This window comes from Saimiri boliviensis, chromosome 6, assembly GCF_048565385.1.
Source record: "Saimiri boliviensis isolate mSaiBol1 chromosome 6, mSaiBol1.pri, whole genome shotgun sequence".
NCBI classification, from domain to species: Eukaryota; Metazoa; Chordata; class Mammalia; order Primates; family Cebidae; genus Saimiri; species Saimiri boliviensis.
The window spans coordinates 112,974,014-113,001,271 of NC_133454.1; positions in this window are offsets into that span (position 1 = coordinate 112,974,014).

Here is a 27,258-nt window from a genome sequence, read left to right on the forward strand (position 1 = left end):
CTAACTGATTCCACAGCCAGTGTCCAATCTCAGTGCCCCTTGACGTGCTGGGGGTGCAGATTCCAGCATCCTTGCTGCGACGTGGCTGAGCATCCGCTACCTTCTCATTTGTAGATGGGGCGGACATGTTTACAAAGTGCCTGATGGACGTTGACAACAGTTCGTTTGTACCAAGCATTTTTTTGCTTAAGCCAAAGGATCTTTAGGCAACTTCTGCTTTTTTTTTTTTTTTTTGACAGCCCCTCCCTTCAACAGTCAGTTCATATCAACAGGACAAATGGAAAGTGACGATTCTGAATCATTTGTGACATCTAAAATGCTACCGTGTAAACAAATGTGCTTCCCTAAGACAGATGGCACACTGCAAGTCAGGTTTCTTTGCCCCGGGCTTTTGATGGGAGGGTTTAGTTCCTCATAGAGGCAATGCTTAATAAATAGCATTTGATGAGGTGGTGAATAGTTTGTGGCTTTCTGGTGTCCGGGCATTTGCTGAACTGTGTGGTGAAGAGGGGGACAGAAAAAAATCCTTCATTCCCCTGCCTCTCCCATTTGGTGGCTCCCTAGATTCTCTCAGAGCATTGTCCTTTCTGTTCTTTCCTGTTTTTGAAAATGTGAAAACAAGGTGAGGTCGCTGCACTGGAGTAGCTGGAAAAGAAAAGGAGCCTAATGATGAGCAGGCCCGGGGGTCAGGACGGGGAGAGCAGGCGGCAATCTGCTTTATTAAAATTACTCCATTTGGTTCTGATCATATAGGATTGAGGTTCACTGATTATCTTCATTCTGCTTCTATTGTCCTGCTAGAGGCAGTGAGAATGAATTACCAAAAGGTGGGATTCGCAGTAGACGGAAAGAAAAACGGAGTAAAAGGAATTGGAAGTTGTTCTTGATTTCCCTATCTTAGTTTGGATTCTCCCAGACCAGATCCAGAGGCAAGGATTCAAGCATAAACATTTTATTTGGGAGGTGCAGGAACCACTGGGAGGAAATTGAGAATGAGCTGGGAAGGGAGAAAGGCCGATAAAGGATTGCTACTCCTGTGGAAGACTGGGGCTCGATCCCACTGGTGGACCCTGGGAATGGTGGTGTAGGGCACATATGTCAGAATGATCTGTCTTCCCATTTCCACTCAGGGAAGGGAGCTGAGGTATCTATACACCAACATCTGAGTGTCAGTGATTAACAGCTGCTCTCATGTGGTGTTCTGGGCACACAGGCAGAATGGGTCTCTGCAGCTTAGGAGATAGCCCTCAGGCAAAGAGACGCAAATGCTGCAGCTGAAAGTCAACCAGTGTGCACTGCTGTGGTAAAGGCAGAGGGATGCGGGCTGGGTATCAACAGCATCTGTTACGTCCCCTTAAAACAAACCAGAACACCCATATCACTAAATAGCACCACCATTTACTGAGCTTCTGATGCCAAAAGACCTTGGAATCTTCCTTGCTGCTTTTCTGCTCTTGCTGCACATTCAGTCATGAACTCCATCTTAAAATACACCTTGAATTCTGCTTCTTACTATCCCCGCCATCATCTTTCATTGGGTTTCTGCAACAGCATCTTAGACACTCTTTCCTCTGATACAGTAGCCAGAGTGATCTTTTTAAACCTGAATCAGATCACTTTACCCCAGGCCACCAGCTCAAAACTATCCAGTGGCCTCTCATCACTCTTAGAATAAAATCAGAAGTCTTTACCAAGCCCCAAAAGACCCCACATGATCTAGCCTCTGGCTACATCTCTGACTTTGGTTTCCGTCTGTTCTCCTCTTTGCTCACAGTGCTCCCACTAGATGGCTGTTCTTGCTGCACTCCTGCCTCCAGGCCTTTGCATCTGCTCTTTCAACATGGAACACTACTCCAGATGCTCACATCACTCCGTCCTCTCAATCACTTAGTCCTCTGCTCAAACGTCACCTCTTTAGGAAAGACTTTTCTTAATACCTTATCTAGAAAAGAGCCTTTTGTCACTCTAACCCTTAATCTGTTTAATTAATTTTTCCATAGCAGTGATCATGACCTGAATAATATTAGTTTGTGTTTTATTTGTCTGTTACCTGACTCTTGCACTAGAATGCAAGTACCATGAATGCAAGGACCTTGATTCTCTGCATTGCTCCCAGCTCCTAAAAGAGTGTGACACATAGTAGGCATTGATTGAATGAATGCATTAATAACCGTTTACTGGTCCTGCTGAGAGGACCCATCTGTCAAATTTTTTCGGAACAGACAGCAGAAACTGCAAACCTTGGTTTAATAACTGCCTGGCTGCCTCTTTTCCCAGAGCTGGCTCTAATGAAGAACAAACTCTCTTAACAGAGTCCGTTGAAAGTCCTGGGATTACTTCCAACATGTTCTTTCCTGACGTCCACTGCAAATCTCAACTTGTTCATTTTTCTTTTTGTTTGCCTTTCTGAAAACAACGGAAGGAAAATTGAGAGAATCAATGTGCTACATTTTATATATGATGTTGGGGACAAAGTGCAATCTTGATTTTTTTTAATAAACTAGAATGCAAAATTGGTTATTTCCCCTAGTGTCTGGCACATAGCATATGCGTACTAAATGTCGAGTGAATTGGCAGTGTCCTCTATTTGATGTTATTAAGCTTTCTACGTGTGCTTACTGTTCTGTAGAAGGTATTGGATTAGAGAGGCCACACCCTTAAAACTACCAAAGAGTGGGAGGATTTTCTCCATCACTGCCCTCAACCCAGAAAACCCTTAGCCTTTTCCATGCCCATTCCTTTTCATACATACCAGTCCATGATCCTAAAAATAATCGGTAGAATCAGTTCTATTTTTTGTGTGTGGTTTAATCCAATCCATTATAAAAGTAATGCAGGTTAATTTTAGAAAGTTTTTAAATTACAGAAAAGTAAAAGAGAAGAAGAAACATAATATGTGGTTCTACTACCCAGAGATGACCACAGTTAATATGTTGGTGCGTTTTCTTTCAGTGTTTTCTATGTGTATTTTTACATAGATTGAATATACAATTGTATTTCTCTCTTAATAATATCATAAGCGTTTATTCTTGGTATTCAATACTGTAAATATCTCTTTTAATAGTTGCATACTATTACATTTTCCTGTTTTAGACCATTTAGTTTGCTTTCTATTTTTTTAAATTATAAGTAATGCTGGATAAACATCCCTATAGGTGTATCTTTGCTGGCATTCCTAATTATTTTTTTAGGATAGAGTCCCAGAAATGGTATAACTAATTCTAAAGGAGACAAACTCTTAATACATTTTGTGAGATTTCATTTTGATTTCTAAAACCATTCAAATGTGACTTCCATAAAAGAGCTCTAGAAAAGCAGATTGCCTCAAAGAATTTACTTCCAGTTTTGCAACATTTCAGACATAGAGTGTTTTAGCATTCAGTTTAAATGAGCACAGAAATCTTCTGTAGGCTGTCTCCTCTTCAGGCCTCTTCGCTCTCTAATAAAACGCAGCATCGGCATTATAGAAATCTTTCTTTGGTAAACAACATCTTTTTCTGTTCTTAAGGATTGTTTTCCTAAGTCTTTCTGGTGGGTATTGGGTTTACGCCTAGAACTATGTGTCGTATTTTTGCTTGCCTGTTTATGATGTCTTAAGGGTTTAGTTATGCTTTGTGTGTGTTGATTTTTTTCATTGCCAAAGGAAGTCCAGATTTCATGGCAGTGAAACCTGCTTTTTCAAGTCTGTCTGGGTCTTTCCTGAAAGTCCAGAATTACCTTGGCAGGGGCTATCCTCAAGAACATTGTATGGATAAGGAGTCCCCTCTCCAAAGCTAAGCCATCCCAGAAAGGACCTTGCCAAAGACAAGTGGTTTATCAATGGAGGGAAACCATGCCATTCATAGGTATGAGAGGCCATGCATACCATCTAGGAGGGTCAGGATACAGGATGGCCTAGCAAATGATGTCTCAGTCATACTACATAATGTCCTGCATGCAAAATTATTGAAAAGAATGAGTCAGACATCTCTATTTGACCTGAAAAGACATCCATGATATTTTGTTAATTCTGAATAACAAGTTGTAGAAAAACATGTATGGTGTGACTCATATTTGTAAGAAAAAAAAAAGGCAAAAATCGTGTTTAAGGATTTGGGAGGCTGAGGCAGGCAGATCACCTGAGGTCAGGAGTCCAAGATCAGCCTGGACAACATGGTAAAACCCCCACTTTACTAAAAATACAGAAATTAGCTGGATGTCATAGTGGGTGCCTGTAATCCCAGCTACTTCGGAGGCTGAAGCAAGAGAATCACTTGAACCCGGGTGGCAGAGGTTGTAGTGAGCTGAGATCATGTCACTGCACTCCAGCCTGGGCAACAAAGTGAGACTCGGTCTCAGAAAAAAAATCATGTGTAAGGGAACCTGGAATATCTACATAAACCAAAAGAAATACATAGAAGGACATTTATTCGACTGTTGGTAATTCACTTGTATGTGGAATTGGGCTAGATGAGAATTAGGAACTTTGCTTTATGCAATTCTGTTGAATACGTGTTACAATGAACATATATTACTTTTATAACTTAAAGGAGGAAAGCTAAAAACAAAAAACAAAAAACCCTGGAGAGGGACCGAATAAGAAGGGGAATTTAGGAGCTACTTATGTGGGACCTGTGCAGGGTGGGTCATCAGCCTCTCTGACAAGGCTGATGCATGTGCCAAGGAAGGTTCTGTCACCTAGAAAAGTGAGACTGAGCTGACGTGTCCTTACCCTGGCAGCTGCTAGCAAAACCAAATGTGTTGGCATTCACTGGAGATATCGCACCTGTAAAGTCTTTTGGGGGAAAAAATGGGAGTGATTCAGAGAGAGTCGGGTATTGCCATCTGAGGGCTTGAGAGAGGGGGGCCAGGAGAGATGAGAGGAACATGCTTTCAAAGCCCCAGAATGGAAAAGATGGATTCTGCCTCTGAATCACAGAGCTCTTCTTAGCCGTCTGTGAGACAGGCCCCAGGCCTTGAACGAGAGACAGTGCCCAAGGCTTTTATTAACCTTCTTCCCTTGGGAGTGAATGCTGAGGTGTGTGTCTTTGAGGAGTGATGGCTCAGAGGCTACACGGCTCTCAAACTTCATTTGCTTTATATTCTATTTGTGAATTAGGGTGTGTTCACGGTGAATGGATGATTTAGACAATGACGGGTCTGCTGCAAATATAAAGGGATAATTGAATCTCCAAGTCTATTAAAGACTGTTGTCTTACATCTTGTGGGATGACATTTTATTACGGGGGCCAACTTGGCTCTCGTATTCTGTTTCTTCTCTTCCCTTCTTCCCTTTCTTCATTATCCTTCAAAAATTAGATTTTCCCCTTTGCCAACCAGCAGTTGCAAAAAATCCTCCAAAAAAAGTCAGGATGCCAAGAAGGAGTACCTGGGAGAGGCAGAATTGCATGGCAGTTGGGGTCAGGGGCTCCAGAGTCGGCCACTAACCGTGGCCTCCAGCAAGTATCTTACCTCCTCTAGCCTCAATTTCCTTCTCGGTAAAGCGTGGGTGATGAGGTTTACTTTTTAATTGTCACGAAGATGAGGGATGGTGATGCTTAGCACAGGGTCCGGCACTTTACAGCAGGTGCCGCGATCCACTGCTGTAATCAGGACTTTGGTCATTCTCACTTCTGCCACACGTTTGCCCTGTGTCCTTGAGCAAATCGGCTCCTTCCTGTGGCCCCCTTCTTCTTCATCTGCCAACCAAACTCTCTGCAGTTAATAACTCCAGTGACACTCAAAAACAAACAAAAAAAAACAACAACAAAAGCAGTTGGATAGCAACAACAATAATCAAAAGCCTCACCCTGATGCCTCAGTCAGATAATGTCATTTCACTCAGAACTGCTCTCAGTAAGTGGGCCTCTCCTCTCAGAAGAGCCTGGAATCTCTCTGCTCCTCAGGGCTGCCAACACTGGCCTTGTTCTGTGGTCTGATCCTCTGGTGACTTCTGTCCGCACACTTCTGAGACTGGCCAGGAGCCCTGGCACACTCACACTGCACAGCCCGCCAAAGCGAAAGGCCCTTGCTTTTGAGCAAATAGCATCAAGCACGTTGCCATCAAGACAATGAAGGCATTTGCAGTGGCGTGGCATCCAGCTTCTCTCCGTGGCCTTTTGAAACAATTTTGTGACCAGAGAATGGTTAGAGAAAAAAGGTCTTTCTATCTGATCCGCTCACCAGGCTGGCGTGGGATTGTGGGGGGCCTGCATCCCTCTTTCCTGGCACCACGTGGATCGCTATCACTGCGTTTGTCTCCTCTCTTTGATTAGGACAGGCAGGCAGGCAGGCAGGCAGAGGGTTATATTTCAACTGCCCTTGACTCTGTTTATAATCACAAACATGAAAGGAAGGGAAAGAGATTGAGCTTATAGGACTGGTTCTTTGTGTAGCCTAATTTATCTCTCTCAGGCAGCAGTGGGCTGAGTGAGTTTCCTTCTTGTTTCCAATGCAGGAAACTGAAATATGAATCTATGCTGATGAGAGAATAAAGGAATTGAAAGAGGCATAAATCTTATCTTCTCGCAACCCTAGAAGATCAGCTTCTCGTGAAGAAGGGGATTATACTTCTGTAATTAACTGCTTTGCAGCTCCTGGTGATGGCTCAGAGCTGAATAATAGCACCCAGCCAAGTTGGATAAAAGGCTGGCGGGCGGGCGGGCGCAGCCGCTCATCATGAACAATGGTCTCAGAGCTTGACATCCTTCCCCAGTGCCCCATGCTCAGAGAGTCCAACCAGGAGATATTTGTTCCCTGTCTATCAACATTCACAGCAGAGAATAAACTTACAGAACAAATAGCTCAGAGACCTGTTCCCGTAGCTGCAGTGAGCTGCCTCGAAGGACCAAGCCAGGTTCTACACCTCTTTGTGTTCCAACCAGTGCCCAGGACCTGTTAGGTGCTGACTGAATGTTGCCTGCAAGTGACTGCTTCTCAGCAGCTGTGCTGTCTCAGGAAAGTTGCCCGAGTTCTCTGATCTTCAGTGTTAACTGTCTGCCCGACACAGGGGGTTCTTAGAGAATTCTTGTGAGGAAGAAATCAGATCATGAGTATAAACAAATTACTTGTTACAGTGCCTGGCGCATGGCAGGTGATCAATAAATGGTAGCTATTAGTACTCCATCGTGAAATAAAAATGGATCGTGGACATAGCCATTATAATAGTCAATATTTATGAGGCTTACCCTGTACAGACACTGCATATCAATTAAGGCATGAAAGCTCCACAGCCTCCCTATCAGGTAGGCAGGATTCCTTCCCCCCATTTCACTGGTGACAAAACGGGCTCACCGTGGAAGGACGATCTGCTGTGGTTAGGAGCAGGAATGGAGACTGGCACCCAGGCCTTTCCCTTGTCCCTTTTTCCCTAGCCCTTGGCCCTCGGTACTGGAGCCACAGGTACTCAGCCCCTCCACTCACTGTACTCCGAAACTCACCAATCCCAAGATCAAGCTTCTGAGCCATCTGTGTTTCCTTTTGTCCTCCCTGCTACATGCTGAAATCTCTAGGAACCCGAAATATTCTTCTCTTGAGATGTTTCCAGAACTTCTCCCTTCTTCAATTCCACTGCCACTCATGCCGGTACAGACCCTTGGCTCATGACAACTATGTGTCCTGCATCAGGCAGGCACCCGAGTGGCACGGGTCCTCTTTCTATCACCCCTCACATCCTCCCTCACCCCACTCTCCTGTCCTTCGCCCAAAGGGACCAACAACTACCACCCCACATATTAAGTCAGTTGCATGTTCCTTTCCTGGTATTCAGAGCCCTTTAGCTGACACACCCGAACTCATCTTCCTACTCACAGTGGGAGCCTTGGGTCCAGCTGAGCCCATCTCAGTTGCCTTCAGGCAGGCACCTGTAGCCACTCTGGGGGCTTAGTGGATCAGACCCTTGATAAAGACTCAAATGTCCATATTCAGTGCACAGTAAGTGTTTAGCAGAGTTATGGAACAGAGAGATCATCTCTTCCATTCACCCACCCACTCTACAGATGGAACCTGAGGTCCAGAGAAGCTCAGTATCACACAGTGAATGAGTCTTAGCACCAATCTCAAAGCTAGGCCTTCAAGCTTAGCATTCAGTGTTCTTCCATTAGGCCAATGGGCCATATCACCCAAAGTAATGACTGGCTGTCCATGGCCAGGAAGGGCAATTTATTTAGTACTCTGTCTACATGTGGGCCCTGGACCTGTGTGGGTCCCCAGAGGGACAGCCTGAAACCTGCTGAGGCTCCGAGTTAGGTGCTGGGCACGGGTGTGATGGGCAGAGGCTGGGTGGTGGTGGCAGCAGGAGTGGGGGTGGGAGATTGAGGGGTAGGGGGATTGCTGTGAATCTCAGCAACTGTAAGACAGTGGAAATGGGGTTGAATACCAGGTCAACCAGTATGCTGTGGGAACACAGCAATTAACTTCTCTATTTGGGTGAGAGATGGGATCCAGGAGGGCTGTAGGGAGGAAGTGGCCTGTGACTCTGAAGAACCAGAAGGACTACGTTCATGGCACCAGGGGGCAGACATTCTGGATGGAGGAGTAGCGTGGGCGGAGGCAGGGGGGCCAGACAGCCTGGCACGGGCGTGGAGAACAGTGCAGCTGCAGCAAGGGAGCCCAGAAAAGCAGCTCCCTTTTCTGGCGCCTGGCCTCCAGCTCTGACTCTGCATCTGGGCTGGCCCGCTCAGGCTCTGGGCAAGTCACTTTGCCTTCCTGGACCTCAGTGTACTTGTATGTGACATGAGCATCATGAGGTTACCTCTCTCCTAAGGCTATTGTGGGGATTAACCTAAATAGTAAGGCACCACATAGAGAGCCTGACACATAGTAGGTATTCAACAGAAGACCCACTGTGGCTGGAGCTCAGGTTATTGGACCATAGGGACAAGCCGGGGTTTGGATGATACTGTCTGTTTTCTTTTGCCTTCCAATGGGCCTTTCTGCTCCTTCCAGGATCTCCCCAGCTGGCCTGGGAGGGCTGCTTGCTCACTCTCAGTTGCCAAGATGTTTGGCTGTGCCCCCGTCCAGAACCGTCTTCCGGTCCTGTCTTCATCCTTGAGCCCTCTCCAGCCTGAACCCAATGGGGCACTTGTGTTCCAGGTCTGCTAACGTTTGCTGGCAGAGCCCATGTTTGGGATCGCGAGCTGTGTTTAGGTAGAAACAGACACTGGAAACAGCTGCTGGCTTCTCTGCCGTGGTAAACAGGGAAGAGAGCGCCGCCACCATGGGATTTGCCGGGGAGGGGGAACACAAGGCAGGCCCTGCTTACTGTCGCTTTTGGGGAGGGGAAGGCTGTTTCTCTTTAGGGAGTGGGCCAGCCCCCTCAGGCTCTGGCCAGGGGTGTGGTGGGATGCGTGGAGGGAGTTAGAAACCCTTCTTCTCCCTGGACTTCTAGAGGTCTGAAGACTCCATAGGCACTTTCTGCAATTTGGTGTCTGAGAGACAGGGTCGTTTCTTCAAGCCTCTGTGGATGGACCAGTCAGCAGAGGCAGTTTCTGGCATGTCATTGTACACTGTGTTGATGAGTGGTGTCTAACTTACCTTCCCATCAGCTTCACTTGGTTGGTGCTGATTCCCAGGCCCTTCCGAGCTCGCTGAATCAGAATCTCTGAGGAAAGGGCCCAGAAGCCTGCATTTTCACAAACTCTCCAGGCGATTCTGCTGTGGGCATTCAGGGAGCTAACTACATGTTGGGGACCACTGTCAGGTTTCTAACAGGTTCTCTGGGAAACCAGGGGGAAGGGGCAGTCGAGCCAGCCCAACTCCCCTTAGCATGCACACTCTGTGAGGCTTTTTGACTTGGACTTGGAAGCAGATGCTTTTAGATGCAGGTCTCCTTAGAAACAGATGCTCTCTCTGTTCTAGAATATCAAATAGAGTAGTTCCCCATCCTTTAGGTGTACCTCATTTGCTGTCCACCCACTCATTCATCTATCCATCCATCCATTCACCCACCCATCCATCCATCCATCCATCCATCCATTCACCCACCCATCCATCCATCCATCCATCCATCCATTCACCCACCCATCCATCCATCCACCCATCCACCCACCCATCTATCCATCCACCCACCCACCTACCCATCCATCCATCCATCCATCCACCCACCCTTTCATCCACCCACCCACACGCCCACCCATTCATCCATCTACCCATCCTTTATGGAGTGCCCACCTGCTCTGTATTTGACTCTGGGCTGAGCCTTGGAGACACCAGAACTCTCCATTTAGACAAACAGACACATAAATCATCATAATGCAGGGAGATTCTGTTCAATGATCAATGTCTCGAATAAGTACTCTGGTGGCACAGGCAGAGATGATGGACTCACTGGCAGGGAGAAGGAATCAGAGAAGGCCTTAGAAGACAGCACTCTGTGAGTGGGCCGTAAAGGGCGGACAGTGTGCTAGATGGAGAGGGTGAGCCTGAGGGTGTGTAGGAGGGAAGGCCAGCCCTGTGAACTAAATTCTCTCACATCCACATTCAGAGCAGAGGCTTATCCCCAGGCCCCATGGAGCCCGTATTCGGAGGCTCATCTGTAGCTGCCACCTCTAAACTCGGCCCTATCTCCTGACACTTCTGAGTGAGAAGGAACCACTCTAGCGTGTGTGTGGCAGGCCCGCGGTGACTGTCTCTTACACAGTACAGTTATCGCAGAATTAACAGGTGAACAGCCATCCAAGTGGAGAGGCACCGAATGCTTCCAGCCCTAGCTCTGCCTCCAACTCACTGTGGAGCTGTGGACAGTTTGGGCCTCAGTTTCTCCATCACTAAGATGGGAGATTTCCTGCCTGGAGTGCAGCCCTGAGACCCTGCCTGCAAGAAACATGTTAGCAACGACCTTTCTGTCTTCGCCAGGCTCATCTGTCTGAGCATATCAGCAACACGACACCTCGCGATTCAGTGGATTTCTTGAGCTCCCACCCGGCACACCTAACCGGTACTACCTGCAGCTGAGAAGGGGCGTTTGAAGGCAAACGGCAAGAGGGAAGGAAGCCCGTAGGTGGCGCTGTGGCTCCTGTCGCCGAGCTGCTCCTCGGGGAGGTCCATTTTCAGAGGATCTGGGAAAACCGGGCAGGGCTGATGGCAGCTCTTCTTCCCGGTGCCTTCGAAGTGCAGCAGGCCCCCGCTCTCTTTTCGAGGGAGAAGGGGGGGGAGGGGAAGGGGGAGGAGGAGGAGGTTGGGGGAGGGTGGGGGGAGCAGCGAAGAGGAGGAGGAGGAGGTTGGGGGAGCAGGGGCTGGGGCTGGGGGGCATTGTCTTCTGTGCTGGTTGCAGGCACGGTCCCTCCGTGTGGCGCTGTGGTGAGCCTGTGCCCTGTCGTATTTGGGTCACAGCCTCCCTGACCCCCAGCCCCGGCCAGGCACTCCACACCTGCAGTGATTCGCTTGATATTTTAAAAGCACTCCATCTCCTGCCGGCTGCCTTCTCTCCATTCATCTGGGTCCGGGTTTTCACCGAGCCATCTAATAGAAATCCGGGGGGCGGGGGAGGGGGTGGAGAATGATGGGGGGCGAGGAGAGGGAAAGTGCTCACTTTTATTAAGTGCCCGCTGGATGCCGAGCACTTCCTCAACAACTAGAGCAGGGGTCTTTCTGCTTTCTTTCAGCTGCATAACCCTTTCTGCCAACCAAAATCGCAGGTCTAACCTGGCCATGTAAAACAAATACCAGAGAAGCGCCTCTGATGGAACGGGATGGGCACCTAAGGCCCCGCCTCTTACCGTTTCGCATCCTCCCCACTCCCAACAGACCCTGTGGTGCTTCCATGAAACCCGGATCTAAAAGCTCTGTGCTCATTAAGTCTACATATAACTCTCAAAGGAAATAGTATCCCCATTTTTCAAATATAAAGCTGAAGCCCAGAGAGGAAGCGTGTAGGTTCCCACCATTTTGTGTGTGTGTGTGTGTGTGATGGAGTCTCACTCTTTCGCCAGGGCTGGAGTGCAGTGGCGCGATCTCAGCTCACTGAAACCTCCATCTCCTGGGCTCAAGCAGTTCTCTGCCTCAGCCTCCCAGGTAGCTGGGATTACATGTGCCCACCACTACACCCAGCTAATTTTTTGTATTTTTAGTAGAGACAGGGTTTCACCATGTTGGCCAGACTGGTCTTGGACTTCTGACCTCGTGATTTGCCTGCCTCAGCCTCCCAAAGTGCTGGGATTACAGGCGTGAGCCACTGCACCTGGCCTTTTGTTTTTGTTTTTGTTTTTGTTTTTGTTTTGTTTGTTTGTTTGTTTGAGATGGAGTCTCACTCTGTCACCCAGGCTATCTATAGTGCAGTCGCGTGATCTCGGCTCACTGCAACCTCTACCTTCCTGATTCAAGCGATTCTCCTGCCTCAGCCTCCTGAGTAGCTGGGATTATAGGCATGCACTGCCACCTGGCTAATTTTTGTATTTTTAGTAGAGATGGGGTTTCACCATGTTGGTCAGGCTGGCCTCGAACTCCTGACCTTGTAGTCCACCCACCTCAGCCTCCCAAAGTGCTGGGATTACAGGCGTGAGCCACTGTGCCCAGCCGTCTGCTTGTAATCTTATAATGAGCATGGATTTGGATTCAGAAATATCTGTGTCAAAAGGTCATGTTGGGGCTAAAACCTGACTTCTCTGCCTCTCAGTTGCCTCCTCTGTAAGATGGCATCATGAACACTCCCTGTGCCATTGGGCTGCTGTCATTGGTTTTCGTGTGTGGAAGTGTCAGTCCCACAGCCTGAGGTGTGCAAAGTTAACAGTGGTTCTCTCCCCGCTTCCATCTCCTGATTTTTCTCAAAGTCTGTTGAATGTACGATGTGTCCTCAACCGATGTGCTTCCACGGGGCACTGAGCGGAGGGGCGATCTCTTCTCACTGCAGTCAACTGGCTGAAACGCTCACCTTTTCATTGTAGCATGTGAGATGTGACACTCTGATCCCCAGAATTGTAAACTCAGACTCAGAGAGCTCAGGATGGCAAAATCCAACCTCTTCATTTTCAAGATGGAGAAACTGGCTTGCACAAAGTCATGCAGCAGGTTTGCAGTGGAGCTGGAACCTGCATCTGCTGATTCCCAACCTGCTGCTCTGTCTGTCATCTTGGGTGGCAAGGAGTCATGGAGGCAGCAGGGAGGAAGGACCATGGGATGCTGTCTTGATGCCTCTGGCCTGTGACTCTGAGGGAGGCTCACCCTGCTCTGGGAGCCCCATCACATGGGAGTCATGTGTAGGGGTGAGTGGAGTCTTCTTTACAGAATTGAGACCGCAAGAGGCGGGAAGAGTCCTGTCATCACCCAGATTCATCGGGATCCAGCTCCTGCCAGAGGCATCAAAGTTTGAGGAGATCTGTCAGACTTGGAGTTGAGTCCCATTCTGCCTCGGTCCCATACCTGCCTCTTGCCAGTTGTGTGTGCCCTGAGCAGGGGATTTCTCAGGCTGAACCTGTTTCCTTACCCTCAAACTGAGGAAAGTAAAATTACAAACCCATAGGTTATTGTGAAGATTCAAGTTCATGTAATACTAATACTTCGTGAGCATTTACTGTGGTCAGGTTGGGTTCTAAACTCTTTATATGTATTTGCTCATTTAATCTTCGTAACAACTCATAGTTTGCTGCTAAGGGAGTGGAGGCTGAGGGTGGTTAAACAAAGCCCAGGGACAATATTGGAGAGGACAGTGCAGGTTTTGAGCCCAGCTAGCCCAGCTCTGGCACTCCGCTCTTAACCACTGTGCTCTTTGGCCTCAATTTCGGCAGAATCCTGTGCTTAGTGCATAGAAGCTTCAAAAATGTCCACGCCTCCCTTGCTGTCTGTAACCTGCTTTCCTCATCCACCCCTTCTGGCCCCCAGGAGTGGGTTCTAGAAGCAGGGTCCTGTTGTTTCTCAGACAGCAAAAGTTGACCCAACTCCATTGCTCTCTCTTGAGTCATTTTACTTCTCTCTTTTGTTGTTGGTTTGGGTTTTATTGTTTATTCTTTGATCCAAAGCAAGACTGAATTGCCTACAAAAGGCAGTCTTCTGATTCTGTGCTCCCGACTACCAAGGGAGCCTCAGCACTCAGCTAAGCTTCGAAAGCCAGCAAGTGGAGGAGCATGGTTTGCTTGGCTTCTAATTGCTCACATTCATGGCTAAACCCCCAGCCCACAGAGGAGCTTCCTGGATACAACTGACCAATTTGGGGGAAAATACGCCTTCTTGTTTGTGGGTTTCTGGCGACACTTGTTCAATTTCCTGGTTACTATAGAGACCTTGTCAACACATCCAAATACTCTTCTTACAACAGAAATTTGTCTTCTCCCCTGTCTCCGTATTGCCCCAAAGAACACAGGGTCTCAGGAAGCAGCAGGAGGGACTTCGCCTCTGGGCCTTCTGAGCCCGTCTTCCCCACCCCCATGCTCTGGTTCCCTTTCAGACTTTGAGCCCGCAGAGGATAAAATGAGGGAATGAACAAGGAGCGCTGTTTGAGTGGGACTAAGCTTCAGGGCAAATAAAGGGATTGTGAATCAGAACGATGGAGAATCTGGCCAGGGTATTTAAACATTCACGCTTCTTTCTTTTTCCAGTGACCGAAGGACAGGCAATCTGCTCTGGGACTCTGGATCCCTTACTATTAATATTATGGCTGGAAGGGCCAGGTCAGGGCTCCCAGTAGACTGGATTCTAAGGTTGGGTCTCAGGGGCACCTGACTGGTGAGGCCAGTCAGTGCATTTATGCAAATGGTTGGCAGAGCTCCCAAGCTGGCTCCTGTCTTTCCACCTCTGCTTATTGAAAGCTTACCCATGCTTTATGACCCCTCTCCGATGCTGCCACCTCCAGAAAGACTTAGAATCAATCTCCTCTTTTGCCCTTGTACCTCTCATTATAATCTTGTCTCTCATCACCTCCTGCCTGACGCCATGGTTGCTTGTATGTCTGTCTTTATTCCAGAGATTCTCATCAAGCTCTAATTATGGGGCAGGCCCAGAGCTAGTCACTGGCAATGAGAAAGCTCCAATCCCTGTTCTTATTTCAAGGGCTCCCATATGCTCAGCAGTCTGGTAAAGACAGACAAATCCACACATAATTAAAGCACACGGAGAGGGATGTGCTGAGTACCTGGGGCATCTCTGCCTGCAGATGGAGAAGGGGCAGATCCAGGAAGGCTTCCCAAAAGTAATGATACCTGGCTTACATTTTAAAAGATGAGCTTCATGGAACAGCAAAGGGGACAGGGAAGGGACAATCCACGAAGGTGGAACAACATGTGTAAAGCCAGGGAAGTGTGAGGTCTTCAGGGACAGAGCTCCAAGAAGCCGAGATGACCAGTGTTGGGGGCATCCTGGGGCGCAGGGGCAGGAGGTGGGATTGGGCAGGCAGGGACTGTCAGATGGCAGAGGACCTCCTATGCACTGCTTAGCAGCTTGGGCTTTATCCTGCAAGCCGTGGGGGAGCCATGGACAAGTTTTTAGGAGACAAGAGACCTGGCAGGGTTTGTCTTTCAAAAGACAACTGGGGCTGCTGAGTGAAGGATGGATGGTTGAGAGGCAAGAGGTGAAGCAGGGAGACCAGCTAGTAGGTGGTGGCCTTCATCCAGGTGAGGGACCATCGTGTGGACTGAGTGACAGCAGTGGAGGTAGGAGAAGTGGGAGGATTTGAGATCTGTTTAGGAGGTAGAATTGGCAGGACATCATTGTTGATGGGATGGGAGGGAGAAAGGTGAGTCGGAGATAACGCCCAGAATTGTGGCGTCATTGACCAGGGCGGATGATCAGATCTGTGGAGGCAAGTGGCATTCCTGGCTTAGGAAATGCTGATCCAAGGAGCCTGAGGGATGCCTCGACGTGCATCTAGACGCTCCTCCCTCCTCTTTCTCTGCTCTCCAGGCCAGCCCTTGCCTTAGCTTTTCCTCCAACCCGTTGCCTAGACCCACACTAAGGTGGTAGCTTGGAGTTAGATCACCAGATCTGGGAAAAGTCATCAGATGAATGCACTCCCGCTGCAGGCATTTGAGCTAGATTCCATGTGCCATGCTTCCCTGGGGTTTTCCAACTTCAAGGAGAAATCCAGGAGAAAAAAGGACACAAACGATGGAATTCCAGGTTTATTAGGAGAGAGATTTAGGAAATCCTTCTCTAGGGCCTGAAAACACACTTGCTGAGGCCCTGGGCCTGCTCCTCTCCAGTCACAGTTCTGTGTGCCCTGGTCCAGCCCTGCAGCCTTCAGTCGCGCACCCAGCCCGCGCCACCAGGGACAAGGCCCCAAGTACATCCGTTGTTTTTCCTGGGCCTACTTCTTTATTTACCAATAACAGAACTACGCTCCTTCTATTCCCACCCCCCTTTCCTTATTGTCTCTTCTTCCTTAGTGATAAACAACAAGGACTTTGGAATCAGGCAGATCTGGGTGTAAATTTCAGTCCCACCACTTCCTACCTGTGTAAGTTACTTCAACAGTACCTTAATCTCCTCGTCTATAAAGTGGGGACAGTAATGGTACCTACTTCATGTACATGTGGTTCATGTTCAATGAGACGATGCATGGAAAGCTGTCAGTTCAGTGCCTGGCACCCAGGAAATGCTCAAAAGCCCCCAAGGTCATGGCCATCTCAGGCATCAAGGTTCCCTCCGTCCCTCTCACCTCCCTTCCCTCTATGATAATCTTTGCAAATACTCCCATCACAAGACTTTCTTGGGCCTGGGCTACTGGCTATCCAGTCTGGAAGAGAGCACTGAACTGAATGGCCTCTCTAGGTCTTCCTGGTTTGGGAGTCTTGAGTCTCAAAGGCTTGGGAACATTCTCCCTCAACTTTCTTCATCTGGGTTCTCATGGTGATGTGGGCCCTGGCCTTTGTGGGTCTCCATCTCTATTTACTTTTTCCAAGTCATCTGGAGGCTTCCTGCCTCCACTCCCCTCCTCAGCATCCCCTCCTGGGTCCAGACAGGTTCAGGCATGCACACTCTCCATCAGCAGTCACGGCCTACCTGCTGGCTCCCCAATGACTGGGTCTCTGATTGGCTTCCTTCTGTATTTCCCAAGTATGTTCTGAGGAGCCTCACGTGCTTCCCCCTGCCTGCCTGTGCTCCACATTACTGAAACTGGCTTCGGAGCAGAGGGAGATTGCTTTGGCAGAATGAGGATTCTTTTTTTTTTTTTGAGATGGAGTCTCACTCTGTTGCCCAGGCTGGAGTGCAGTGGCATAATCTTGGCTCACTGCAACCTCCCTCTTAGGCTCAAGTGATTCTCCTGCCTGAGCCTCCCTAGTAGCTGGGATTACAAGCACACGCTACCACACCCAGCTAATTTTTTTGCATTTTTAGTAGAGACTGGGTTTCACCATGTTGGCCAGGCTGGTCTCGAACTCCTGACCTCAAGTGATCCACCTGCCTTGGCCTCCCAAAGTGCTGGGATAACAGGCATGAGCCACTGTGCCCAGCCAGAATGAGTTTTCCCATTCTCTGTCCCTCCATGCCTGGCAGTTCCTGGTGCCCAGCGAACTTGCCTTTGTGTGATTTCTCTGCTGATCATTTTGGTCTGTGCCCCTGGGTATTAGGGTTCTCCAGAGAAAGAGAACCAGTAGGGTGTGTATAGAGAGAAAGTTTCATTTTAAGGAATTGGCTCACAGTTATGGAGGCTGGCATGTCCAGAATCTGCGGGATGGGCTGGCAGATGGAAGACCCAGGAAAGAAGCAATGGACAGTTCAAGTTCAAAGGCTGTCTGCGGCTGAATTCTTTCCTGCTCAGGGCAGATCAGTCTTTTGTTCTATCGAGGCCTTCAACTAGTGAGATGAAGCCCACCCATGCTTCAAAGGCCAATCGTTTTTCTCAAAGCCCACTGATTTCAGTGTTAATCGCACCCTAAATCACCCTCACAGAAACAGCTAGAATGAAGTTTAACTCTAGATCCAGGGACCGTGGCTCAGCTAAGTTGACACATACAGTGAACCATCTCACCCTGTTATTGGCAAACATACCAGACACATATCCCAGGCCTTGGGGAGGCTGCCACTCACCTTGGATTCCAGCCACACAGTAGTAAGATTTTGTTCCCACTTGTCTAGAAGATCATGATGGGAAGCCACCAGCCACGAGGTGCAACCTCTGTCTTGGCCATTCAGGGCCTCCTGGCTTGCAGCAATGAAGGACTAGGCTCAGGCCTGAGGCTGAGGGCTGCGTAGTGGATACTTAGTGTAGAATGGAGGTTTCAGGGAGAAGATGAGAGGTGTTGCTGTCCCCATGGCCTCACAGACAGTAATTTTCAAATCTGGATGCATACCAGAATCACTTTAAGGTATAGATTCCCAGACCTTACCATCAGGGGAAATTCAGAGGCACTAGTCAAATCTATAAAGATCAGGGCATCTAAATTATTAGGAAGTAATTAATGTATCACCATAGAAAACTCACAATGAGAGTGGAGCCGTGAGCGTCTCCTGGGGCCAGGCATTCCTGTCTCTTTCAAAGGTGAGGTGCCTGGCCTGACCCATCGTTTCACGCTGAATCGCCTGTTGACCAGTCTTGCTTGACTGATGCCTGGGATGGAGGTCTGGCTCCCTCCAAGGCAGCCCCTTGCGTTGGAAGAAGGGTGATGGTGTGAAGCCTGTCTGGCTGTACCCTCCAGCTGCGGGTCCTTACTCCAGCTCTCAGAACCAGAAGGAATCTGTCTAATTGCTCATCCACTGGAGAGCCCTTGAGGTATTGATGACAGTTTTCATTTCCTGCTGTGTCTTCTCCAGGATAAAAAAAAATCCCTGGCCCTCTTATCAAGCCATGTCTCTCAGCATGAGGTCCCAGCAGTGGACTCTGCCCAGGCTTTTGTTCGGCCCCTAGGAGGCCTACCAAAGCAATCACTTCCTTCCTTCCTAACACTCCACCCCCATTAACACGGCCACAGCTACGTGGCTGCTTGTGTTAGTACCCTCACACTGTGGATAGAACCCTCCAAGCCTGAGCCCCCAGCCAGCATCCTTATCCTTCTCCTCTCTCTTGCCATAACTGTTTCACCTGAAAGAGGGGCTTCTTCAAGGTCCCAGGCACTCAAGAGCATTTTCCTCCACTTAAAAAACACAAACATTATGGGTGCAGTGGCTCATGTCTGTAATCCCAGCAGTTTGGGAGGCCCAGGCAGGCAGATCATGAGGTCAGACGTTCGAGACCAGCCTGGCCAACATGGTGAAACCCCATCTCTACTAAAAATACAAAAAATTTAGCTGGGCGTGGTGGCACATGCCTGTAGTCCCAGCTACTTAGGAGGCTGAGGCAGGAGAATTGCTTGAACCCAGGAGGTGGAGGTTGCAGTGAGCCGAGATTGCACCACTGCACTCCACCCTGGGCAACAGAGCAAGACTCTGTCTCAAACCAACCAACCAACCAACAAACAAACACAAGGGTCTCCAGGCACCTGAGAAAACAGAGTCTGCTGCCCTTTAGGATTGGCCATCTCTGAAGCCGAGACCTGACCCAGATTCTGGTACCCTTCCCAGGAGGAGCCACCATAGTGGAGAAGGAAGCTCATGGCCTTTGGGCAAGGTAGGTTTAGGTTCAAATCCCAGCTCTCCCTGTGGGACGTGGGGAAACAAATCCTCACTTTCTTGATCTGTAAATGGTACCTACCTACTAAGGCTGTGCGGAGACTTCTAGATGAAGTGTCAAAGCACCTTGCCCAGGGCCAGCACATGGTAAGTGCACCTAAGTCTAAGCGCTCATTTCCTCTTGAGGGACTTAGATCTTTTATCCCTTCTTCTTTCCCGTCAAATCCTCCAATTCCAGCCCCTAATGTGGGAGAGCCGTACTGAGTCAATACACGAGTATACCGGTGCGCCAAGGCACTAGTCAAATCTTGTGGCTTTGGGCAGAGAATGCCTTCATGTGTTGGAATGCCCCTTGCCTTGGAAGAAGGGCGATGGTGTGCTGTGTGACGTGGGGCAAGCCTCTGCCTTTCCTCTGATTGTGGGACCTTCGTCTCTGATTTGAGATGGGCAGACTAGGAAGTCACATTTATTTAGTTATACATTATTTATTTATTTATGGATCTTGCTCTATCACCCAGCTGGAGAGCAGTGGCACAATCATGGTCCACTGCAGCCTTGACCTCCCTGGCTCAAGTGACCCTCTCGCCCCAGTCTCCAGAGCAGCTAGGACCAAAGGCATACACCACCACACCTGGTTAGTTTTTTTTATTTTTTAGGGATAGGATCTTACTATGTTGCCCAGGCTTGTCTCAAACTCCTGAGTGCAAGCGATCCTCCTACCCAGACCTCCCAGTGTTGAGGTTGAGATTACAGGCGTGAGCCACCACATCTGGCCCAGGAAGTCACTTTAAAGCCCCTTCTAGCTCTGCCTGGGTCTCCCCACAAGTCTCCTTGTCATTTGGGACCCTTGGCCCTGGGAGGGAGCTGGGGCAGATGTGAAAATCACCTAAGGAGCGCCCAAAGAGGAGGCTGGACCATTCCTCCTCACCACGCTGCCTGATTTTCAGGCACCTGCTCATCTCCTCATTCATTCCTCAGCCACCCACATGTCCCCATTTGTTGGCGGGCGCAATGAGGGCACAGATGAGAAATGAAGGGTCTTTCACCTCAAGATACTGACAGGCCAGCAGGGCAGACAGAGAAGCAAACAAATAGCTAAGCCAGGGTGACAGAAGCTATCCTAGAGATGGCAGACACAGAAAGCCAGGGGAGCACAGAGGAGGGAACACGTGATCCTGCCAGGGATGAGAGATGGCTGGAGGTTCAGGGAAGCTAGCGAGAAGCCAACGTTGGCATTCAGGCCTGAAGGAGGGGTGGGGGTCTGCCTGGTGGGAAAGGGAGGAGGGCCGCTGCAGGCCGAGGACACAGCATGGGCGTTGGCCCAGGGATTGGAAAGTCCCATTCCACTCTTGGAATGACCTAAGAGTTCGGCAAAGCTTGAGGAAGTTGGCTGGGAGATGAGAGTGGAGGCATGGAGGCCAGCTGGCTGCCTGCTGTGGAGATCCAGACTGGAGGCCACGGGAACATGAACTAGGACAGGGCCTTGGTCCTTAGTAGGCAATTTGGGGACACAAAGGCTAGCCAGATCTGGATCCTCCTCTCCAGGGACTGACCATCCATCCAACCATTCGCTCATCAGTAAATGTCGATTCAGCACCTATGCTGTACCAGATGCTGTGAAGGCAGTGAGCCTTCTGCAGGAGGAGGAAAAGGCCTGTCCCCCTGTGCATTCATTTCTCAGGACTGCTATGAGAAAGCACCATGATCCAAGTGGCTTAAAACTGCAAAAATGCATCCACGCATAGGTGTGGAGGCTGGAAGTCTGAAATCGTCAGCAGAGCCATGCTCCCTCTGAGACTCTGGGTAGACTCCGTCCTTGCCCCGCCTCGTTCTGCTGGTGGCTGTTGATCTTGGTGCTCCTCGGCTTGCAGCTGCGTTAGTCCAGCCTCGGCCTCCGTCATCATGTGACCTCCCTGCGTGTCTGTCTCTGTGTTGGCGTCACCTCCTTCTCATAAAGATACCAGTCGTATAGGATTAGGGCCCATCCTAATTGGGTAGAACCTCCTCTTAACGAATTACATCTGAAAAGACCACATTACCAAACAAGATCACATTTGCAGGTACCGGGCCATTGGGTCTTCAATATCTCTTTCTTGGGGGGCAGGGGAGGTAGAGACACAATTCACCATACAATGCCAAGCAACCACATGCACTGTGGCAACTACCTTAGAGGAATTGGGAACAGGCAATGAGCATTCAGAATAAAGCGTTCTTGCCAACCAGAGGAATCCTCAGTGGCTTCCTGGAGGAGGTGGCTCTTTGCCATACATGGACAGGATTTAGCAATGGAAATGGAAAGGCATCCCAGGCAGAGGGTAGTACAAGCATGTAGGAGGGACTGGCAAGGCAGTAATCATGTCACTGATTATAAGGAGTACTCAGAAGGCCGTCTCCTCTCCCCTTCTGCCTGCCTGCCGCCCACATCTCACACATGCCAAGCTCACTCCAGCACCATCCACTCCTCTCTTGCATCTGGTGGGGTTTGGAAGGAAACTGCTACCCAGTGTCATCATGACATTATATTCATGTCCAAACCTGGATTTGTTTTTCTTGAGCGGCAGCAAAGAAAAAAAAAATAACAAACTGTATTTATCAAGCAGCAAACCAGTAGGAAATTATAACCTTTTAAAATAAATATGTATCTAATTATAGGAAAGCACTGTTTACTTTTGCAGCACTGTCAGGATTTATCCTGCCAGCCGAGTCTATAGATAATGTTCCAACTCCTCCCAACCCCCAAATCTCACTGGGCATTAACCTCAAAAACATCACTTCTGCTGGTCTCTCAGCAAACAGTGATTTAGGCTGTGCTGAGATGCCTGGAGCAGGAGGGAGAGGAACCTGATTCCCCGGACTTTCCTTTTAGAGCCAAACATCCACCCGCTTCATCGGCTCCTCACCACAAAGCCACAGCCCGTACCCCCGAGAATGTCTGGCCTGTCCAGCACACATCTCTGTGATCGGCAGTTTTCACCCTTACAGAAAAGTCGGAAGTCCCAGAGGGAGCAGAACTGAGCCAGAGGGAGCAGAACTGAGCCATCTTGGGGAAGGAGCTAATATTGAGTGCCCATCTCATGCCAGGCATGGTGCGAGGCCCTTCATTCACTCCTGTATTCCCTTCATCTGCAAGTTCACACACAGCGAATGTCTCGTCCACACACACACACACCATGAAGAACAAGTAAGGAACAGGAGTAGAGTGTGGAAAGTGCCAGCAGGAGCCCAGACACCTATTAGGTGCTGATAGGTGGCAGCTGTTGTTATGCACGGCCAGCACCCTGTTACTCTCCAGCAGGCACATCCTATGATGAGTTCATTCTTTCAGCATCTATTCATTAAGCACCTGTGATGCAGCAGGTACTGCTATTCACGTGGCTCCCTCCCTCCTTCACACTGGGGCCTGCCCTGTCTGCCCTCTTTAATGCCTGGCCCCCTCCCACCCGACTCCCAGCTCGCCCAGCCCTGCTTACCCAGCTCTGCTTTCCCCCTCACACTTACCACCTCTGATACACTAGATGATTTCTGTTTGTCTGTTATTCTTGTCTGTTCCCCGCGACCACAAGAGACGCTCTAGGAAGGCGGGGTCTTGGGAAGCTCACTGCTAAGGCTGGACCTAGCAAGTGTTTGATTAGTATTTATTGAATTGAGTTGAACCAAGATCGTTGGCTTTGGAGATGACCAAATCCAGGTGAAATGCCCACTCCTTGCTAGCCGTGTGACCTTGGACCTGTGACGTGGCCTCACTGAGTCTCAGTGTCCACTTCTACAGAGAGTCCGTGGGGATCTGAGAAGGTAGGATACCGGCACAGAGCAGGGGCAGAGCAATGCGTAGCGCAGGGCTGCATCTCGGGAGCTGGTAGGCAGACTTCTGAGGGTCAGACACGCAGTGGGATTTCCGTGGTTCGTGGAGGTCTCAGGGGTTAGCAGGTCTGGGTTTGAATTCTGGTTGCCACCACTTCCCAGCTCTGTGACCATAAAAGCAAATCGTGTGACCTTTCTGAGCCTCAGTTTCTTGTTTGTAAAATGGAGCTCAAACATGGCTCCCAACTCAGAGAGTCATTGTGACATAGTATGAGGTTGTGTCCATAAAGCAAGACATGGTGCTTGCAAGTGGTAGGCATCCAGGGAATACAGGCTCCCCTGCCCTCCTTCCACCTGGAGGCTGTAAGAAGCTTGACAGCAGAAACCTGCAAATACTCAGGGCTGCTGGGAGCATCAACCCTATTCCCCTTGGCCATCCATCCCTCCTCCCTGCAATTACCCAACCTGGGCCTCCCAGGTGCGCTCCTGAGAGGGTTCCGCCTCCCCAGCACCAGCCCCACAGCTCCCTCCCCCAGCCCCAGCTCCCCCAGCCAGCATCTCCCACGCACTTTGGCACTAATGGGCCCTGCACGCCTCTGAAAGGCAGTGATGGCTCCCGCCAGAGCCCGCAGCAAGTTTCAGAGGAAGACGGTTCTCCTGGGCAATGGAGGGGGCTTCCCCAAGATTGCGGGGTGTGAGAAGCTGCCTTACGGAGGGGTCACAACAGAGCAGAGAAGGATGGGGAGGGGCTGCCGCTTGGCTCTGGCTGACTGAAGCTGACCATCAAAGACAGGGTGGGCTTGGGCTGAGTGGGAACCCGAAGGATGAGGTAGCCATGGCAACCTTCCTTGATGCTCCACGACAGAAGATGCCCCAGTACCTTGTGTGCCTGGATGAGGCCCTGAGAGGGCCAGCGGGTCCAAGGTCAGCCACTGCCCAGCCTCGCATACTGAATAGGGCTGTCACTTTTGAGTACTGTCCTGCCCCTACCACCGCAGAGTTAAGGTGAAGTGGGGTGGGGATTCCGAGCCCTCCAGAGCCTGCAGAGGCCTGATGCCTGAACACCAGGCCCCTGAGCAGACACAGGAGTGGGGGGGGGAGGTGACGCCTCTGTGCACCGGCACCCAGTATGAAGAGTTGGACACTTATTTATCACCCTAAAGGTGATGCTTCCACCTGATGTCCAGACACACTGGTCACCACATGGGGCTGTGTCTGGCTTACCCATCCCAGCCACTTGGGGGGTGCTGATTTGAAAGGGTCTTGAAGAGCTGCAGTCTGGAGACAGACGCGTCCCTGAGTTCTGGGGCCCTTGGTTGGACAGGGAGGGAAGCCACAGAGTCCAGCACAGGGGGTGCAAATGGGACAGAAGATGTACGTGTCCAGCACACGAGGCTGGCTGGGGCAACACTGAGTGGCCCAGGCTGGATGCCGGGCACCAGGTTGGTCCTTGGGGCTGCAGTGGGTTGACTGGGCCCTCGGCCCACCACTCTTCCAGACCTTTGCTCACAGTATCTCATCCAAGTCCCAGAACTGCCCAGGAGGAAGGTGCTGTTAGGAAGCTCATCCTCCAGCCAGCGAACTGAGGCTGAGTGAGCTCAGGCCACTTTCCAAGGGCGAAGCAGTTTTTAAAGCCAGCTCAGTCTGCCTCCAAAGCCCATTTGGTAGATGAAGAATTCAAAGCCAAAGGAAGCCAAGGCCACCCCGCTATAAATATCAGAGCTGGCAGGCTCTGAGGCTGGGTCCTCAACTGGGGGCTGGCGTGTGGGGGAGGGATATCTGTGAACTTGGGTGGGAAAAAAAATATGACTTTATGTTCACTCCCCTCTAACTAAAATGTAGCATTTCCTTCAAGTGCGGACGTAAGCAACGTACCACAGTTCTGTTAGCGGCACCTGTGACTCTGTTGCCATCAGAAACCACGGGTATTTTCACATCACCTTTGTCATAGTTGTGACAAAGGTCTTGGCCTATCATTTATGCTCATCACCACTTTGAAATTACAGGAGTTACTGGATCTGATGTTAGAGCTTGTAATTTAATGCATTAATAAAGAATTTAGTGCACATACATTGCTATATCCCAATTAAAAAAAAATTTTTTTTGAGAGAGAGTTTTGCTCTTATCACCCAGGCCAGAGTGCAATGGCACAATCTCAGCTTACTGCAACCTCTGCCTCTCGTGTACAAGCAATTCTCCTGCCTCAGCTTCCTAAGTAGCCAGGACGATAGGCATGCACCACCACTCCCGGCTAATTTTTGTATTTTTAGTCGAAATGGGGTTTTACCATGTTGGTCTTGAACTTCTGACCTCAGGTGATCTGCCTGCCTCAGCCTCCCAAAGTGCTGGGATTATACATGTAAGCCACTGCACCCAGGCTCCAATTTTAAATTTTTAAATTATTTTTGGAAATATATATAATTGACTTGCTTTGTAATCATGCACACTTTACGCATTTAAAAACATTGTTCTGAGAAAGGATCCACCGGTCACAGGGGTCATGACACGGAAAGTGTTAGGAGACCCAGCTCCCAAGCCGGTGCCTCTAACCACTAGGCTCCCCTACCTCGCAGGGACTGAGGCTCTATGCCATCATTTCGCTTCCAGAGCCATGCAGAAGAATAAGCTTGGACCAGTGGCCTCTGGAAGCTTGGCACATTCGAGTGGGGCATAACCCTCTCCTTCCCTTTCCTATCTGACCCTCACCCACCCTTTCTGGTCCCTTGGCCACATCAGAGTTAAAATGCCAAATTCTCTGTAGAGCCCAATCTTCTGATTTACAACCAAGTCAGGTTTGTGCCAATTTTCAGGCACCAATTATGGGCCAGCTCTCTTGGACCAATTAAAATGTGCAGGTGCAATAATGTCGACATCAACAGTCTGGGGTTATCTCAGCAGATATTTTTCATGAAATATTTATGAGAGACTGGGAATTTTAACCATTCAGTGGCATGCTTCCCCTCTCTGCCAGGGCCTCTTGCAAATGGAGGAAGAGCTGGAAAAGGGTGAGGGCAGAGAGGTGCGCAGAATCTTGGAGGTGGAGGGAGAATGCAGGTGAGCCTGAGAAAGCCCAGGAGTGTGTGTAGGGGGAGACGGGACTCCTTTTAAGGTACTGAGGCAAAAAGAATCTGTAGAATTAGATTAATCAGGGGGCTGGTGTGCTGGAAAGAGCCCATGTGGGTCTTGGAAGACTCGGGCTTTAGCTGGGACTCTGCCATGCCCTTGCTGCGTGATCTCAGTGTCCTCATGTGTGAAAGGGAGGAAATGCCCCCTGGCTTGTGCCACCTCCCAGGGTTGGGGTGGGAATTCAGTGGCAGCGTGAAGGGGAGAGGGCTTTGGAAGGGGTTCAGCATTGACCACAGGGAAGGTTCTCCGCAAAGGGGCCGTGCCTCCAGGAGGGTTGATGTTAACGATGGCCCCAGTTTCTCATGCCACTGTGTGTTCTTGGCCTTGAGTAGTGTCCCCCCAGATCCTTGACTCTGGCTCTGCCCTATGACTTACTTTGGCCAATGGAATAGTCACCAACTGGGTTCAGGCAGAGCTTGCAAAAACACCAGTGTATTTTCACGTTCCTTTTGCTCTTCTGTCTTTGTAATAGGAATGTGTTCAGCCTAACTTGCCGAAAGGATTCAGGAGACCTGTAAAGAAAAGCCAAGGTTGCCCAGAGCAGCCTACAGCTGAAATCAGCACAGCCATCTACCCAACTTGCACCTCACCACAGAGAATGGAAGAATCACTCAGCCATCCTGTAGACTATGAGCAATAACGAATGGTTATTGTTTCCAGGCACTAAGTTTTGGAATGGTTTGTTACGGAGCAGCAGCTAGCTGCTACAGAGACTGTGTCCACCCTCACAGCCCCAAGGATCTGTGTGCTCTCATTGAAAAGCAAAAGCAACTTCTGTTTTCTTCCTCTCTGTGACCACCAGGGCTGCTGCCCAAACAGAGAGGCAATGAGCTTAGTGGTGGAGCATGTGACCTCCGGAGTTGGACAGTCCTGGAATCC